At 44.6% G+C, this 13,711-nt stretch overlaps 2 long non-coding RNA genes and 2 other non-coding genes across 4 annotated transcripts; 3 read left to right on the forward strand and 1 right to left on the reverse strand.

The window, feature by feature from the left end:
* Positions 1 to 1,317: 1,317 nt before the first annotated feature.
* LOC137211231 (uncharacterized) lies at positions 1,318 to 7,217 on the reverse strand. The gene is made up of 3 exons (XR_010936963.1): positions 7,125 to 7,217; positions 6,718 to 6,805; positions 1,318 to 1,574 (listed from the first exon to the last, which is right to left on the reverse strand). It is a non-coding gene; the product is annotated as an uncharacterized lncRNA (long non-coding RNA).
* Positions 7,218 to 7,510: 293 nt separating this feature from the next.
* Positions 7,511 to 7,674, forward strand: LOC137220307 (U1 spliceosomal RNA). Its single transcript, XR_010941611.1, has one exon. It is a non-coding gene; the product is annotated as a U1 spliceosomal RNA (small nuclear RNA).
* A 355-nt stretch (positions 7,675 to 8,029) lies between these two features.
* Positions 8,030 to 9,991, forward strand: LOC137211238 (uncharacterized). Its single transcript, XR_010936969.1, has 2 exons — positions 8,030 to 8,583; positions 9,338 to 9,991. It is a non-coding gene; the product is annotated as an uncharacterized lncRNA (long non-coding RNA).
* TRNAQ-CUG (transfer RNA glutamine (anticodon CUG)) lies at positions 8,748 to 8,820 on the forward strand. Its single transcript has one exon. It is a non-coding gene; the product is annotated as a tRNA-Gln (tRNA).
* Positions 9,992 to 13,711: the final 3,720 nt, after the last annotated feature.

Genomic DNA, 13,711 nt, shown 5'->3' on the forward strand with positions numbered 1-13,711 from the left:
AGAGCTCACCTCACTGTCTAATGCTTGAAGTCTAAGTTTAAAAGAATGATTTACTCTCCTGTCATTTTGGAAAAATCTCCAGTCTAAAAATATAAAAGGGTAGTTCTTACATTTAGAGTGCCTTAGAATCAGCTGTGGAGATTACAGAAGCTACTTCCTGGGCTCCAATCCCAAGAGATTTCATCGGCGTGGGGCCCTAGAGTCTACATTTTTCACATAAACACAAGCAGATGTTTCTGATGCAGGTGGGCTACAGATCACAGTTTAAAACACATTGCTCGATAACACTGAATCAAAATTATAAATACATTTCTTTTCCTTTAATTAAGAAACTTTAACTGAAAAGTGTTTAAGTCACACCATAAATGTTGACGTAACGAACTTAAGATCTTCCTTTGGGAAAAGACCTTAGTTATGTTCTTTTGCATTCCAGAATTAAAATAAAGCTATCATTCCACAATTATACCCTAGAGGTAATAATAAATTAAAACAAACAATAACACAAACAAAAAATTCAACCATGATCACAACCACCAACAACAATAACAAACACATCCATCAACAGACTCAGGTCTGAGATAGAGACATGCCCCACTTTCATAGTAGATGAAGTGACCTCAACTTCTGCTTTTACACTTGGTTGTTTAAGCATTTTCCATGAGTGCCTTTGGCTGTCAATAAAGAGGATCTCACTGACAGAATCAGCAGAATGGATGAAAAGTCAGCCAAACTATGAAGTATTACTTAAAGACAAAGTAGGAAAATTTGAGGGCCTCTTGCTCTGCAGTTATTCAAGCATCCCAGCAATTCTTCCTAAATCCAGTGGAGAACTCAAATATTGCTTCTAAGAACTCCATTTTATGGACATAACATTTATGAAAGCAACAACATGAATCATACAGATCTCAGAGCTGGTCAGGATCAAGTCACAAATTACTTATGGGGAAAATTCCCAATAGCCATTCTTGTGTTTCACCCTTTGAAATGTAGTTCTTTACCCTATTAAAGAAGTTGCAAAAAATGTATCTTTGGAATGGAAGATATTTAACTTTTCATAACTTACATTCTTTTCCTCTTTATGTCAGAAACAGAACTCATTCTTAAAAATAAAATCAACCTGCATGACCACCAATGTCTTCCAACTTGCCATAATTCAAATGAGAACCATGTCGGGTCCTGTGCAGGAAATAGGGTGAGCCCTTTAGGAAAAAAAATGGAAAGGAAGAAAGATGGCAGGTACCTAATGTAATGCTTCAAACATGTACAAACATCTTTTTAAAATAAATTTATTTTATTTATTTATTTATTTTACTTATTTATTTTTGGCTGCTTTGGGTCTTCGTTGCTGCATGGGCTTTCTCTAGTTGCGGCGAGTGGGGGCTACTCTTCATTGCGGTGCGAGGACTTCTCATTGCGGTGGCTTCTCTTGTTGCAGAGCATGAGCTCTAGGTGCACGGGCTTCAGTAGTTGTGGCTCGCGGGCTCTATAGCACAGGCTCATTAGTTGTGGCACACGAACTTAGTTGCTCCGCGGCATGTGTGATCTTCCCGGACCAGGGCTCGAACCCGTGTCCCCTGCATTGGCAGGCAGATTCTTAACCACTGTGCCACCAGGGAAGCCCAAACATGTACAAATATCTCTTGATCTGTCAACCTAAGACAGGCAAACAACCTGTAGAATTTATACAGGGTTTATTATATCCCCCAGATCTTATTACTGCTAAAGTGAATATGCTAGACATTTACTGAATTGGTTTTCTATTTCTGCTGTAACAAGTGACCATAACTTTAGTGTCTTAAAAGAACACACTTTTATTATATTACAATTCTGTAGGTTAGGAGTCCAACAAAGATCTCACTGGACTAAAATCAAGGGGTCAACAGAACTGCTTTACCTTCTGGAGGCTGTAAGGGATAATCTCTTTCCTTGCTTTCCTAGCAAGTTTTTAGACGTCTCCCACATTCTTTGGCTTTTGACCCCTTCCTACAACTTCAAAACCAGAACAGCAGGTAGAGTCCTTCTAATTTCACACCATTTTGACCTTTTCTGCCTCTCAATTCTAAGGCCCCATGTAATTTCATGGGGCCCACCTGAATGGCCCAAGATAATCTCATCACAAGGTCTTTACCCGAATCACATCTGCAAAGTTGCCTTTCCTATGTGGTGTAATATATGAACAGGTGGGGGAATTACAGCAGGCACATCCTGGGGGAGACAGTATTATTCTGCTGGTCACAAAACTATTAACTCAGATGCCAACTAATATTGGAACTATGAAGAAAAGAACTTCTCTAATTTCAACAAAGTTTAGTTAAAATAAGACACTACCTGAAGGCACAATCTAGACCAGTGAATCAAGATAAAGTCAGCTTAGAACCCTAGGAGTGCTTCACTGCTGTCCATAAAATTGCACAAGTACTAGTCTCTTTAGATCTTTTTTTTTTTTTTTTTCCAAAGTGTGGCCTTTTCCCCCCCTCCAAGGCTGACTCTGATGGTAGAAATCTCATCGGAGACAAAGAGTGCGTGGTGGAGGAGGTGAAGGTGGTGGTAGAGTCGGTGCACCTGGGACGCCACTAACTTCTCACTATGAACTTTCAGCTGGTCTCCGTGGAACAGATGGGAGGGTTTTCTCAGACCCACCCTTGCATGAACAGAGGGATCCTTGTGTGCCTTCGCCAGGCGGCCAGGAAGGGGAGCCACAGTCCTTCCCTTGGAACTTGCCTTGTAAAGAAGGCAGGCACCAAGATATTAACTTGTCCGGAATCTTGTGGACCAGATGTCAGCAATCCATGTCCAGAGCTTCCTGACTTTTGGCCACACATCCCCGGGGTCGGCCTAGGGCCCGTGCTGCCTGGGTTGGCTGTGGAGGATGAGCTCCTCAGGCAGAGCCATCTTGCTCTGTCTCCTCCAAACCAGGTTCTGACCAGAGAGCAACGTGTTTGTGTTTCTCAGGCTGGTGGAAGATACTCCCTCGTCGTCCTCTCAGACTGGGGCAGTGCCTTCCCATGTTGGCCTGCTCTGGGGGTCGGGGGGAAGGGATGGGAGGATGGGAGCAAGAGGGGCAGGAACAAGAAGGAGGAGTGGGAACAAAAAAGCCTGGGGAGAAGATAGGGGAGGATGGCGAGGAAGGGGGAGGCGGAAGCTGAGGAAGAATAAGGAGGATGATGGCCAGAGCATGAATGCCATGGAGGTTCTAGCCTCTGGTCCCAGAATGGCAGCTGCCCTCTCTTGAACTTCCCCTGACCTCATGCTGGACACACACACACCCCAGCCTCCCCTCTCATCCTCCAGACTCCTTTATCCCCACAAGAGCAGCCTCCCATGCCTTGATTCTGGGGATCTTTCCTTTCCCCCTAGGTTTCCCCAGAGCTAGGCACAGATCCCTTACCAGTAGCCAAACCCTGGTCTGTGGTTCTGGAGAGTCCAAAGCACGGAAATCTCTCCTGAGAAAAGGAAATGCAGGCCACATGGGGTCACGGGGTCACTCTGCAGAATCTCAGTCCAGCTGTCCAAGTCATGCTAGGTTGAAATTTGGGAAGATGTCAAACTCATTCAAAAGAAATTCTAAGAAGATCCTTGGTGCAGGTCATTGCTACATGGAGTAAATTGCACTATGAAATCCTAAACCAGGTGATCAATCCTCATTCCAAAGTCATGGATCACCCTTAAGAAGGGCAAAGCAGGTGGTGAGTGCTAATTACAAGAAATGAACAAAACTGGGGCAGATCCCAGAAAGGACCACGTAGGAGAAGCTGCTTAGGCCAATGGCTAAGCGACCATCTGTATTAGTCAGCTTGGGTTTCCAGAAAAATATACTATAGACAGGGTGGCTTAACCAGAAATCTGTTTTCACACATTCTGGAGACTGGAAGTCCAAGATCAAGATTGGAAGTTCCTGCCAATTCAGTTTCTGCTGCGAGCTCTCTTCCTGGCTTGTAGACAGCAGATGCCTCGCTGGGTCCTCACATGGCCTTTTCTCCTTGCTTGAGCTGGGATAGGGCAGGACCCAAGCTCTCTTCATTTAAGGACATTAATCCTGTCAGATCAGGGCTCCAAGCTTATGACCTCATTTAATCTTAATTACTTCCTTAAAGGCCCCTTCTCCAAATACAGCCCCACAGGGATTAGGGTTCAAGATATGAATTTGGGGGGCAGGTGGTGGAACACATACATTCAGTTCCTAACACCCTCTCCAGCCTCCTCCTCCCATGAAGGTGTTTGCAGCTCTCAGCTCTGGTCCCTGGGAACTTCCCAGGCACTGGGGCCTCAGATTCCTCTCCCCACAGACTTTCTCCTTCTCTCTCTCTGACTCAGATGCCTCAACACGGGGCACGGCTGTTGACTGGCTGACACTCAAAGGCAGTGGACTCAGTTGTTTTCACCTGGCTGACTTTCAGAAGAGAGGAGCCACCACTGACTGATATGTTTGCAGAAATGTGTTCACTGAGGAGACTGGCTGTGGCGGCAGAATAATGCTTCCCCAAAGATGTCCACATCCTGGTCCCTGGAATTTGTGAACATGTTACTTGACATGGCAAGAGAGACTTTGCAGGTGTGATTAAATTAAGGACCTTGAGATGGGGAGATTATCCTGGAGGGTCCAATGGAATCACAAGGGTCCATATAAGTGAAAGAGGGAGGAAGATTTGGTCTCAGAATAATGCATTGTGAGAATAACCTGATCAGCTGTGACTGGCTATGAAGATGGAAGGGGGCTGTGAGAGTAGAATGTGGGCATCTTCAAGAGGCTGGAAAAGGCAAAGAAAGAGATTCTCCCCTAGAGCCTCCAGAAAGAACCTCACCTCCACTGTCAGATTGATTTTAGCCCAGTGAGATGCATCTTGGACTTCTGATCTCCAGAACCATAAGATAAAAAATGTGTGTTGTTTTAAGTCACTAAGTGTGTGGTAATGTGTTACAATAGCAACAGGAAACTCCTACAGTGGACACTGGTAGATAGAGAGGATTTAAAAACCACTTCTGGTGGTTATTTGTTACCATGGCTTTAGAACAATTACTCTATCCCCAGAAATGTGAACTTTCAAACTTTTCAATTCTCAGTGTAGATAATGTAAATAATACTGAGTGATATATCAACCATCACCATATAAGGAGTCGAAACCCTCACCCTGTGCTCAGGGTAAAAGTCTAACACCATCCAAAACTGGGTGTTCACGGGTGTATGGTTGGGACAGGGTAGCAGGGGCTTCAGAACTGGATTTATAATGCTCCCCACAGGGCTGGCTACAGGGTGTTGGGCACAGGAGGGTCTTTTGTCATATCTAGGCCATCTAGTATCTGAGCCCCCTTTGTTTGTATGAGAAACTTCCCACATTCTGCAACTTTTAAGGATCACGCACTCGCTGACTTAGTTTTCCTAGGGGCTAAGATGTGGGTCTATTACCAAGAGCTGGCCAATCCCCATCAGCAACAGCTACTCCAGCATTTGACAGGAGTTGAGAGACACAAGGAGTAGGCCCTGGGGAAATTTTTTCTGTCCCCTGCAACAGAAGAATCTCCCTACCTCAAGATCCTTAGTTTAACACCGACCAGGTGCAGCAGAAGTCATGGAGCCATTGGCAGTGTCTAGTGTCCAGGGCCAGTAGTGTCACCTGTGCAAAGCTACAGGGTCTGTCACTCAGCAGGGGGCACTAGTGTCCTTCCCATTTGGTCTGTGTGCTCCCTTCCATTGGCCTTTCTTATTCTTCCCTGTTTGTACAGTCTGGTTCTCCAGTTTGCTGGAGATTCTCTGAGCTATTACTATCCCTGGAATAAAGTATGTTTCAGATGAAACGAGCCAGAGCTTATTTCTGATGGCTGCAGAGAGGAAAAGGAGGGGAAAGAGGGAAAGCAGGGGGAAGAAAGGAAGCTTCTTCCTGGAAGTTGGCTGAGCGCTGAGTTCCTTTGCTGTCAGCTCCAGGATTCTCCGGAAGAGTCAGCTTCCCCCTTAAGCCAAAGGCTGTAGTGGGATAACTGAGGACATGGAAAGGAGACGTGACCCATGAGCCCCCCCCCCAGCAAACTGGGGGCTGGCGAATAAGCCAGAACTGCAAACAGTCCTGATTGCTTTGAGCGCCACCCCCCGGCAAACTGGGGGCCTGCGAATAAGCCAGAGTTGTGAACAGTTCTGAATGCTTCGAGCGCACCCCCGGCAAACCGGGGGCCTGCAAAAGAAGCATTGAGTGCTTTGGGCACTGATCCATGAGATGTCCTCAGTATAATCAGAGTGGTGGGAACGCAAGGAAATGTCCTTGTGCTACTTCAGTATAATCAAAATAATGGTGGGAACTTTGTGCTGTTCTTGCGCTCAAGGACGAAGCACGGCAGGTACTCACGAAAGCCAATTATTGCTTGTATAATTAATAAAAACATAGGTTGCTGCTTTGGCACTTCTGAAATGTTAAGAAAACAAGTCTTAAAGTGTAAACCTAGATAATGCTTTAATAAAAGTTACCACAGCAGGACAGACGGCGCTGTTTTGCCTGAGCGAGCGGCAGCCCTCTACTGCTGTGCTTTGGCACAATTCATCTCGTGTAATGAGCTTACTTTCGGCCCTGTCCTAAGAAACTACAACAAAAGGCACCCTCAAGAATCAAGTTACGCCACTCCTTGCTCTCTGGTCTGAAAACACAAGTTGCCTGCTTTCGGCAGTCTCCCCGCTCCCCGCCCTCAGGTCTAACCCAGTCTTACCCAGTAAGAGAAAACAAACAAACAAACCTCACTCTTCAAGCAAACACGTCATCTTTCTATCCCTTATCATCCCTTGGTCATCAGCTTCTTTTTCAGAATCTTCATTTCTTGTATTCTGTATGGTGGGGAAAGGAAAAACATGGTCCCTGGGATACCATGAGAATGAAGTAGGAAAGACGTGCACAGACGATACACCGAGTAGCACTCTGAGATGTAACCCTGAATCTGTATGTTTATACACAAAACACATACATAAATATATACTTGTATCCATTGTTTTACAACTTCTTTACTACTTAAAAAATTTTTGGATCAGCGTAACACACGATCCCAGAATTCCTTTCCCCGGCGTGTAACACAGGACAAAAGGTAAGAATTCGAGGAGGCTGGCAAAATCCGGCTGTATCTCAGATAAAGGGTAAGAGGCGTGTTACCTCGGCTTGGTGGGCTCCCGAAGTGGGCGGCCATGGTGACGTCACTTCCCCCTTCAGCAGCCGGCCCGCCCATTGGTCATCTCGGCAGGGCGGGGACAGGGCGGGGGTTGGAGGAGAAAAGCCTCCTAAGCCGTCAGGAATGGGGCTCGGCTTATGTAAATCTTGCAGCTTATGGGTACAATTCCCCGCGAGCCACTTTCCGGGCTGTGGAAGTTTTCCGGAGAAGTTGCTTGGATTTTATTAGCAGAGTTGCTTGGATTTTATTAGCAGAGTAGTTTGGAGGGGCTGAGAGGCGTGGAAGGGGAGGGGGTGCGGAGGGTGGGTGGGGAGCGTGTGTGTACAGTGTAGGCGTCTAAGGCTGTACTGAGTGGCGGAGAAAACAGCTCATACTTACCTGGCAGGGGAGATACCATGATCATGAAGGTGGTTTTCCCAGGACGAGGCTCATTCATTGCACTGCGAGTGTGCTGACGCCTGCGATTTCTCCAAATGGGAGAAACTCGACTGCACAATTTGTGGTAGTGGGGGACTGCGTGCGCGCTTTCCCCCAGCAATTGGTGTTATAATGAAAGAACTAATTAATTGAACTACACAAAAACTATAATAATTGCTTTAACTGCGGTATTTTTTCCAGCCCAGTATCTAAAAATAGATCTACTACGGAAAACAGAGAGTGGAATTATGGTAACATTACCGAGCTGCCACGGAACAACGTAGGTCTGTTAGCTATAGCTATTGAATTTCCGTGTGTGAAGCTTGTACACTCCAGTAACAGAGAAAATCCTCCCATGTTGCAAACACTCGCACACAGAAAAAAGAAACGAATAGAAAAATAAACTCAAAACAAACTATTCATAAAGTAAATTTAAATGTAACTCTTGTGTTAAGTTATGATTGCTTTATGTTTAGTTTCTGCGTTGCAATACCGGGTTGTGCGGTTTATTGTTTCCGTGTAATTTTCAGGTCCCCAGTATGCTCCCTTCATCTTTCCCCCATCCCCCGCTTTCTTACTATCGTGGACTCTGGCGGCGTAAAAGCGTTTTTCTACTCGGCCCTGTGATAAATCATTTTCCTGCGTGGGATTTGTTTTCAGTGTGTTTCTGACGCACGATTAGAGCGGTGGTGCTGGCTACCATGTAATCAAACGTTTTCCGGTTCCGATCCGATATTAACAGAAATAGAACACTTTCTGCTTGAACGAAACTGACAGAGCCCCGCGATCTCAAAAAAAAGAACAGCTCACGGCATCTCGAAGTCTGTCTGAGCATGTTCCGACCTTCCAGAGCAGCGGAAGAGAGCAACTGGGAAAAGAGGGGGAAAAAAGTTTTGTGTTCTCGGGGAGGGGGATTTTCTCAGGAGAAAAAACTAGGATCGTTCACAGCGCAGGTGGACGGGGGAGAAGCCCTTGAACGCATTTCCTCATCGTTCGTGTGGAATGGATTTCGTGTCTTTTAACCAGGTAGAAACCTAAAAGAGACGGCCGCGGGCACGCGAGTCAGGCGCCTCCTGCCATCGCAGGTTCGGGGCGGGATAACGAGAGTGCTCGGCCGGAGGCCGCTCCTGGGTCCCCGGCGCTGTGAGCGGCCTGGCTCAGCGGCGGGAGCAGCAGAGTAGGCGGTAGAGGGTTCCATGGTGTAATGGTGAGCACTCTTGGACTCTGAATCCAGCGATCCGAGTTCAAATCTCGGTGGGACCTTTCTCTTTAACTAGAAGAAGGGGATTTTTTTTTTACTCCTCAGATGGGACACGCTTTCCCACTCCCGCGTCCCGGAGCGGGGCGGTCCGTGCGCTCCATACGGACGGGACGGGCAGGTGCGGAGACGAGCCCGCGGCATCTCCGCTGGGCCCCGGCGACTCTGCCCGTCGCTGACCATCGGAGGCCCCGGGCCAGGCGCGCAGCGACCGAGCCGGTGGCACCCCATCGTTGGGTCACCCTGGGTCGCGGGGGCAAAAAACAGAGGCTGCGCCCACTGCGTCCTGCCCCGCGAGGGGGCTTCGCACCGCACGTCTTGTAACTAACTGCGCGCGTGTCCCTGTGAGTAAAAGGGTCGCGGTGCGGGGCTGTGACGTCGCTGAGCAGCCAGGGTGACAGCGTCTTAGCTTTCGGGTCGAGGTTTCCAGGCCTGGATGGGAAGTACTGTATTGTATTCAGGTGCCCTACCTTATTCCGAATTTTAATTGATTCTATTCCATTTTGTACCGATTTTTTTCAGAATTTCTCACTCCGAAGTCTAAATTGGACAAGGAAAGCCGCTGTTAGGCTAAGATTTGAACCTTGACTCCAGGAGATCTCGTCGTTTCATTCCAAGCTCGGCCAGAAGAAGGAGGAAGGCCAAGGATTCCGGTGTCCGAGGAGAGCAGGGATCCCTGACCCACCTCCAGCCAGGCCTTTGGGACACTTGCAGATCTTAAGTCAAGGCTAGACTATAGTGAATATGCCTTGTTTGGTTTGATTTGAGTTGGAAACCACATTCATTTTTTATCATTATCAAATTAAATTAATCTTTTAAATGTCACTTCTAGACATTGAAAACACAATGTGACAAATGAACCTGTGTATGCCTTTTGTGGAACAAGCATATGGATAAGAACTCTCCGAAAAGACCATAAAACACAATAATTTATATATACCCCAGGACTGTGACAAAATTTTTAAAACTGCTTTTCTCAGTTGTGTTATTATTGGCATTGTTGGTAGTTCTTTATTCTTTTGTCTGTATAATGCGGGAAAAAACAAAGGAGACTGTAAAAGATATTGTATTTCTATTACGCCCAGTGTCCTTAAAAACAAAAATACTGGTATTAGAGAAAAGAGATGCAGATGTACGATAGACATTCAATAAAAAGCCTGTAGTTCTGAATTTGAATTGTGAATGTGGATATATGTGAATACATAAATACAAATATGAGTATTTCCTAGCTCTGTCCACTGGAAAGACCTAGAAATAAACCAATTCCAATGAGTATCTTTAGGTTACACAATTTGACTTGAGAATAATGTTTTGCATAAAAAGAAACCAGAGATTCTTAGAGAAATGACTGAGTCCAACTCAGGGGCAGAAAATATTCAGGATGAGACAGAAGAACCTTGTCATACTGATATCAGGAAAGGTCTCAAAGACTATTAGGATCTTATCAAAAGGATGAAGGAGCCAGCTTAAAGTCACTTTCACTGCTGAAAGAGAGGATAATTGGAGTATCAGTAAAGACTATATTGCCATGAATTGAAATACTTCAATGTGTTTGAAACTTTGAATTCATATTAGCACAGGGGAAAAAAAAAAGAAATAAACTAACTGGTGACCACAGAGGATGCTTGGGGAATTGCTCATTAAGCTGCAGTTTTCTTTACAGAGGGTACCACTAAGTAACTAAACAGTATTTAGGGGAAGTTTCTTTTCATAGAAGTGTTCCACTTAAACAATACATGACCACGGAATATCACCCTTTTACTCCACATAACAGTTAATGGATCTAGGCCTTGAAGTCCGAGGGCTGCTAATATTATTAGAAGAGACACACAGGACTTGATGTGCCTCCTGACCAGAGAGCACACACCACTTCTGAGGTAGTCTTGCCAAGATAGCAAATGTGAATCTCATCCGTCTCTGTATCTGCCAGGTCCAAAATAGGGGCCACTAGACACATATGGCTGTTGAACACTTAGAATGTAGCTAGTAGGACTGAGGAAGTGGATTTTAATTATATTTAATTTATAATTCATGTGAATGTAAACTTAAAAGCTGAAGACATGCACAATATTCTTCTATCAAACACAACTTTAAAACTTTGGTAGAATTATATTTCCTTTAATGTGTCGTATTAATTAGCTATGTAGAAGATTATATTTGTATTGTTGTGTGCTTATACTTTTTATTTTTCATTGTGGCTACTAGAAAAATTGTAATTACATATGTGACTTGCATTTTCATTACATTACAGCACTGCTATAGATTCTACCACCAAAAAGAAAGAATGGAGGACAGAAGAAGTGATTAAAGTACAGCCAGTTATACAACTTAGATTGTCAGAATGCTACAGAACAAACAACTCAGTTTCTTCAACAAATGAATGATTAAAAAAAAAAGAAAAAAGGACAGCAAAAGACCAAGAGAGAGCTAGAGCAAGAGTGAGAGAGCAAGAGAGAGAGAGAGGAAGGGAGAAGGAAGGAACAGAGGGAGGAAGGAAGGGAGGGAGGGAGGAAGAAACTGAGGGGAAACATATGTAAAAGACTTAAACACATATCCTACTGATTACAGTTTGTGGATTTTATTTGGATCCCAAGAAAGAATACTAACAAAAACAATAACAGGAAATTTGAACACGATTTTATGATATTAAAGATTTTGAATTAATTTATGAATAATTATAATGCTATGATGATAATACTTTCAAAAAGAGTCCTCATTTAGGGAAACATGCTGAACTAATTACAGATGAAATGTGATGTCTGAGATTTGCTTTGAAGAATATAGGAAAAGGTAAGTGAGTGGATTATAGTAAAACAAGTTCAGCCATAAGTTGGTATTTGTTGATCGTGGCTGACAAAGATGGGGATATTCTGTTATATAATTCTGTCTATTTTGTGTACTATTGAAAATCTGCATTTGAAAAAGAATGATAGGAGAGCACAGGTCTACCTAGGATAATGGCAGCTGAATCTCTCCACATGCATTTCAGAGGGCTAGGGACTAACAGAGAGAGTCAAGGACACCACTCAAAACCCTGCCCCAAACAACCAGGGGCCAGAGTGCACTGTGGACTCCAACTGGTTTGTTTTTACCCAGGTCTGGGAGCCACACAGCAGTAGAGGGATCAGCAAAGACTCTGCACATAGAGGAGAGGTCAGAGGGAGGGCATACTCAGGAGGGAACCCTGGTAAAATTACTCACAGAAAGAGTATGTGGATAAACTCAGAGGATGCCTGTGACCTGGTCGACTAAAGCTCTGGTGTCTGGGGAATTGACAGGAAGGGGTTCGACAGTGCAGAGGACCAGAGCATGACAGTCTTGGGGAGGCACAATTACTGGGATCAGGTGTGAGACCAAGCTGAAGGTAACATCCTTTGGATGCTTGTGGTGAAGAAAAAGAATGAAGCAACTGGTAGAAATTAAAGATCCTACTGGAAGAAACAGAATCCCAGAATCAGGAGACACACCATGGCTTTCCCCAAAACCTTACATCTGCTAGAGTAACTACACAAGACAGAGACATCTAGACCTAAGAAATCGACGAAGCCACTCAAAGCACTCATCTGTTCCTACGTAGAATGGCAGTTTCTCATTCAGGTACACCTAGTCATGGTAAAATGAAAATCATACAGCAGACATTTATTCCAAGGTGACAGAAGAAAAAAGAACATAGAGAGTCAAAATTTTCAGCTCATAAAAACGTTCTCTTCAAAATCAATCACACACACACAAAAAAATCAATCACAAAACATAGGAAAAATGTAAAATGGCATCCGTATCTGAATTGTTTCTGAACAAAGCATTTGTAGACACACACACACACACACACACACACACACACACACACACAAATACGTGGGGAAAAGCTCCAAAATTTCACATAAGAAATACACAGCACAAAATAGAAGTAGACAAGAAAGAAGAAATGAGAAATTAGAATTGGCAGAGATTAGAAAAAACTGAAGGAACAGAAAATTCTCTGAAAAAGAGGCTAAATGACAAGGTACATAAGGGATATTTATCTAAAATTATAAGGGACATTGAACTAAAAAATGAAAGTATCAAACAGAATAGAAATGAATAAAAGATAATGAGAAAGGATCAGAGAGAAAGTCATAGAGACCTGGGAGAAACAGAACTGGAATGGTCAACTCCTATTAGAGCTAAAAGATTTTTTAAAAAAAGAAAAAATTTCCTGTGAAGTTCCAGACCACCCTTTGCCATCAATGTAAAGAAAACAAGTTTATATTCTACATCTCAACAGAACATAAAAACCGAGACCATATTATTTTAAAAATCAATAAATTCATTGTAGACAAGTCCTTCGTATTCAGTCAAGCTGTCCATGTATCAAAGCAATAGAAAACAAGTATTAAATATACCAAACTTAGGGAGTCCTTACTCCATCATCAGGAATCTTTAAGGATGAACTCCACTCATCAAGAGTTGACTGAGGAAACTTTGAGTTTTGTACAGCTGGTCATCATTGAATATATGTAATTGTAGATTTAAGCCAGTGTGTCATGGACCCTGCTCTGGGGGCAGCCTGGGCATACCATCGGGCCTCTGCAGGGAGGCTGCTGGCACTCCCAGGGTGGGGCAGCCATCCTGTGCCACTAGGGGGTCTAAAGGGCCCGGTGGGCTCCTCCTCCAGCTCCTACCGCCGGTTCCCTCATTAAAAAAAAAAAAAAGAGGGGGCTTCCCTGGTGGCGCAGTGGTTGAGAGTCCACCTGCCGATGCAGGGGACACGGGTGCGTGCCCCGGTCCGGGAAGATCCCACATGCCACGGAGCGGCTAGGCCCGTGAGCCACGGCCGCTGAGCCGGCGCGTCCGGAGCCTGTGCTCCGCGACGGGAGAGGCCACAGCACAGAGGCCCGCGTACCACAAAAAAAAAAA

The sequence above is a fragment of the Pseudorca crassidens genome, chromosome 2, assembly GCF_039906515.1.
Source record: "Pseudorca crassidens isolate mPseCra1 chromosome 2, mPseCra1.hap1, whole genome shotgun sequence".
NCBI lineage: Eukaryota > Metazoa > Chordata > Mammalia > Artiodactyla > Delphinidae > Pseudorca > Pseudorca crassidens.